Genomic DNA, 5,316 nt, shown 5'->3' with positions numbered 1-5,316 from the left:
AGATGTACCTAGGTTAAGGTGGTATAGTGTAGATGTACCTAGGTTAAGGTGGTATAGTGTAGATGTACCTAGGTTAAGGTGGTATAGTGTAGATATACCTAGGTTAAGGTGGTATGGTGTAGATGTACCTAGGTTAAGGTAGTATAGTGTAGATGTACCTAGGTTAAGGTAGTATAGTGTAGATGTACCTAGGTTAAGGTGGTGTAGTGTAGATGTACCTAGGTTAAGGTGGTATGGTGTAGATGTACCTAGGTTAAGGTGGTATGGTGTAGATGTACCTAGGTTAAGGTGGTATAGTGTAGATGTACCTAGGTTAAGGTGGTATAGTATAGTGTAGATGTACCTAGGTTAAGGTGGTATGGTGTAGATGTACCTAGGTTAAGGTGGTATAGTGTAGATGTACCTAGGTTAAGGTGGTATAGTGTAGATGTACCTAGGTTAAGGTGGTATGGTGTAGATGTACCTAGGTTAAGGTGGTGTAGTGTAGATGTACCTAGGTTAAGGTGGTATGGTGTAGATGTACCTAGGTTAAGGTGGTATAGTGTAGATGTACCTAGGTTAAGGTGGTATACTATAGTGCAGCTGTACCTAGCTTAACGTGGCATACGTCTCCCCAATCTGGCAATACAGGGTCATGGCATAAGGCCATTCCAATGATCATCAAGACTGCGATGCCAAATGCAATCCCCAGGGTGATGATCAGGCCCTTCGCGATGACTGACATCACAACTTGGTACAAGGTCTCAAGTACACTTTGCGTTGTCCGTCTGCGAGTTTGCACTCCTGAGTGGTGTCACGGCAGTCACAAGAGGCGGGGACTGTTGAGCCCAGTCTGAAGGTCCATGGATCAGTCCACAACACTTTGCCTGCTCTTCCAGTTTCTGCATGAACATCTGGAACAAAGACGACTGGTTCCTCAGCGGTAGCAGCTTCTCCGTCAACCATTCCTCAATCTTATTCACTCCGACAGCTCCCCAGGATTCCAGCGATCACCAGGAGGATGAAGATGAGGAGCAGCCCGACGAAGAACAGCATGAGCATGACGCGGCTTTCCTGATGGCTCCAAAGCAGCCCAGGAAGCCGAGCACCGTGATGATGGTACCGACGGCTATCAGCAGGTTCAGCCCCGGTAACAACCCCCAAACACAGGGTTGACTTTGAGGTAGATGGAGACTCCGAGATGATGCATCCACTGATCCAGAACAGCAGGTTGAAAACAAAGAGGCAGTACTTGATACATTTGTTCACAGCCATCTTCTAAGCTTCCAACAGCTGAAGCAAGACGGACAGAGCAACGTGAAGATGTCCAGTGTGTGAGTGAGTGAACCAGATCTGTCACCTATGTAAAAAATAAAAACAACCCGAAGCTGTAGGTGTGGCTAGTGACTCCTCATTCCAGAAACCAACCGTTTTCTACTTTAACAAAAAAACGTTATCTAAAACCTGACGCTGGTTCAGCCCTCTGCTAAAACAAAGCCTGAGCAGTGAGCTCTGCTTGAGGCTGTTAGATTAAATACAAGACTTCAACGGTATCCCCAGTATGACATGCAAATATTTTTAGCCCTGAAGACTTTCCTCTTGCAAACGGGATCAGGTTAATAATCATGACAAACCAGCCTCCACCTGAACAGTTTCTCTCCCTGTGCTGTGGCCCTCACCAGCCTCCACCTGAACAGTTTCTCTCCCCGTGCTGTGGCCCTCACCAGCCTCCACCTGAACAGTTTCTCTCCCTGTGCTGTGGCCCTCACCAGCCTCTACCTGAACAGTTTCTCTCCCTGTGTTGTGGCCCTCACCAGCCTCCACCTGAACAGTTTCTCTCCCTGTGCTGTGGACCTCACCAGCCTCCACCTGAACAGTTTCTCTCCCTGTGCTGTGGCCCTCACCAGCCTCCACCTGAACAGTTTCTCCCCCTGTGCTGTGGACCTCACCAGCCTCCACCTGAACAGTTTCTCTCCCTGTGCTGTGGCCCTCACCAGCCTCCACCTGAACAGTTTCTCTCTCCGTGCTGTGGACCTCACCAGCCTCCACCTGAACAGTTTCTCCCCCTGTGCTGTGGACCTCACCAGCCTCCACCTGAACAGTTTCTCTCTCCGTGCTGTGGACCTCACCAGCCTCCACCTGAACAGTTTCTCTCCCTGTGCTGTGGACCTCACCAGCCTCCACCTGAACAGTTTCTCTCTCCGTGCTGTGGACCTCACCGGCCTCCACCTGAACAGTTTCTCTCCCTGTGCTGTGGACCTCACCAGCCTCCACCTGAACAGTTTCTCTCCCTGTGCTGTGGACCTCACCAGCCTCCACCTGAACAGTTTCTCTCCCTGTGCTGTGGACCTCACCGGCCTCCACCTGAACAGTTTCTCCCCCTGTGCTGTGGACCTCACCAGCCTCCACCTGAACAGTTTCTCTCCCTGTGCTGTGGCCCTCACCAGCCTCCACCTGAACAGTTTCTCCCCCTGTGCTGTGGACCTCACCAGCCTCCACCTGAACAGTTTCTCTCCCTGTGCTGTGGACCTCACCAGCCTCCACCAGCCTCCACAGAGACTAAAGGACTATGTACTCTATGCTGCACACTGGAAATATTGACTATTTGCATCAACTTCATGTAATTGTCAATAAAAGCCTTTGACACTTATGCTTGTAATTATACTTCAGTTTTCCATAGTAACATCTGACAAAAATATCTAAAGACACTGAGGCAGCAGACTTTGTTAAAATGAATATTTGTGTCATTCTCAAAACTTTTGGTCACGAATGTACATTTCGCTTACAAAAAGGAAATACGACACTGAAATACATAAACAAACGGTGTAACTCACTATCATCATCAGCTAATTTAGGATATGTGGTTTTGAAGAGGTATTGATGACCAACGTCTGAATCTTTAATATAGAAGCTAAATATAGAGCTGTCCCACTGAGCCTAAATAACAACTCTGTGTCCTATGAAGGGTAGTATGGTGGAGGAAGGCACCTTACAACAGATGACTTAGAACAACCTCTCTCACACACACACACACACACACACACACACACACACACACACACGGTTGCCTCTGAAACACTGACTCCAGCCAGACAGAACGTGTTAATCAGACTCTGTAAGCTGAGATCCGCGATAGGCAAAACAGTCCTACTGGTCGCCCCAGACAACCATGGTTACCACTGACTCCATTCAGACAGAACATATTAAACAGCCCTACTGGTCGCCCCAGACAACCATGGTTACCACTGACTCCATTCAGACAGAACATATTAAACAGCCCTACTGGTCGCCCCAGACAACCATGGTTACCACTGACTCCATTCAGACAGAACATATTAAACAGTCCTACTGGTCGCCCCAGACAACCATGGTTACCACTGACTCCATTCAGACAGAACATATTAAACAGCCCTACTGGTCGCCCAGACAGCCATGGTTACCACTGACTCCATTCAGACAGAACATATTAAACAGTCCTGCTAATTATTCCCCAGTCTAAAACTACAGACTCCAGAACATATTAAACAGCCCTACTGGTCGTCCCCAGACAACCATAGTTTACCACTGACTCCATTCAGACAGAACATATTAAACAGCCCTACTGGTCGTCCCCAGACAACCATAGTTTACCACTGACTCCATTCAGACAGAACATATTAAACAGTCTACAGGTAGGGTCCCCAGACAACCATGGTTACCACTGACTCCATTCAGACAGAACATATTAAACAGCCCTACTGGTCGTCCCCAGACAACCATGGTTACCACTGACTCCATTCAGACAGAACATATTAAACAGCCCTACTGGTCGTCCCCAGACAACCATGGTTACCACTGACTCCATTCAGACAGAACATATTAAACAGCCCTACAGCCTGATGTGCGTTGATGTCTGAGGGAAAAACACAGTGTTGGTTGAACTAACGTATTTATTGTTGTAATATCGCTAACGGACGTGGCAGTTTCACAGCTATGGATTCCAGTTTTAAGAAATAAACAATGTAGATAATCAAATGAATCAAATCGCCGGGGGACAACACTGAGTGAAGCTGTGAGTTAATCAAATGAATCAAATGGCCGGGGGACAACACTGAGTGAAGCTGTGAGTTAATCAAATGAATCAAATCACCGGGGGACAACACTGAGTGAAGCTGTGAGTTAATCAAATGAATCAAATCACCGGGGGACAACACTGAGTGAAGCTGTGAGTTAATCAAATGAATCAAATCACCGGGGGACAACACTGAGTGAAGCTGTGAGTTAATCAAATGAATCAAATGGCCGGGGGACAACACTGAGTGAAGCTGTGAGTTAATCAAATGAATCAAATCGCCGGGGGACAACACTGAGTGAAGCTGTGAGTTAATCAAATGAATCAAATCGCCGGGGGACAACACTGAGTGAAGCTGTGAGTTAATCAAATGAATCAAATGACCGGGGGACAACACTGAGTGAAGCTGTGAGTTAATCAAATGAATCAAATCACCGGGGACAACACTGAGTGAAGCTGTGAGGTTAATCAAATGAATCAAATGGCCGGGGGGGACAACACTGAGTGAAGCTGTGAGTTAATAAAATTAATCAAATCACCGGGGACAACACTGAGTGAAGCTGTATGATTAATCAAATGAATCAAATGGCGGGGGACAACACTGAGTGAAGCTGTGAGTTAATCAAATGAATCAAATCGCCGGGGACAACGCACTGAGTGAAGCTGTGAGTTAATCAAATGAATCAAATGGCCGGGGACCTTTTGAAATTGAAGCTGTGGAGTTAATAAAATGAATCAAATGGCCGGGGGACAACACTGAGTGAAGCTGTGAGTTAATCAAATGAATCAAATCGCCGGGGGACGACACTGAGTGAAGGTGTGAGTTAATCAAATGAATCAAATGGCCGGGGGACAACACTGAGTGAAGCTGTGAGTTAATCAAATGAATCAAATGGCCGGGGGACAACACTGAGTGAAGCTGTGAGTTAATAAAATGAATCAAATGGCCGGGGGACGACACTGAGTGAAGCTGTGAGTTAATCAAATGAATCAAATCACCGGGGGACAACACTGAGTGAAGCTGTGAGTTAATCAAATGAATCAAATGGCCGGGGGACAACACTGAGTGAAGCTGTGAGTTAATCAAATGAATCAAATGGCCGGGGGACGACACTGAGTGAAGCTGTGAGTTAATCAAATGAATCAAATGGCCGGGGGACGACACTGAGTGAAGCTGTGAGTTAATCAAATGAATCAAATGGCCGGGGGACGACACTGAGTGAAGCTGTGAGTTAATCAAATTAATCAAATGGCCGGGGGACGACACTGAGTGAAGCTGTGAGTTA

The 5,316-nt window shown here is 47.0% G+C and overlaps 1 pseudogene; it reads right to left on the bottom strand.

Moving 5' to 3' along the window:
• Positions 1-588: 588 nt before the first annotated feature.
• On the bottom strand, positions 589-1,254 carry LOC135566836 (tetraspanin-8-like; annotated as a pseudogene).
• Between the last annotated feature and the right edge of the window lie 4,062 nt (positions 1,255-5,316).

The sequence above is a fragment of the Oncorhynchus nerka genome, unplaced genomic scaffold (assembly GCF_034236695.1).
Source record: "Oncorhynchus nerka isolate Pitt River unplaced genomic scaffold, Oner_Uvic_2.0 unplaced_scaffold_3155, whole genome shotgun sequence".
In the NCBI taxonomy this organism is placed as follows: Eukaryota; Metazoa; Chordata; class Actinopteri; order Salmoniformes; family Salmonidae; genus Oncorhynchus; species Oncorhynchus nerka.
Note: the sequence above shows the minus strand (reverse complement) of the source record. Positions and strands in the feature narration are given on the sequence as shown.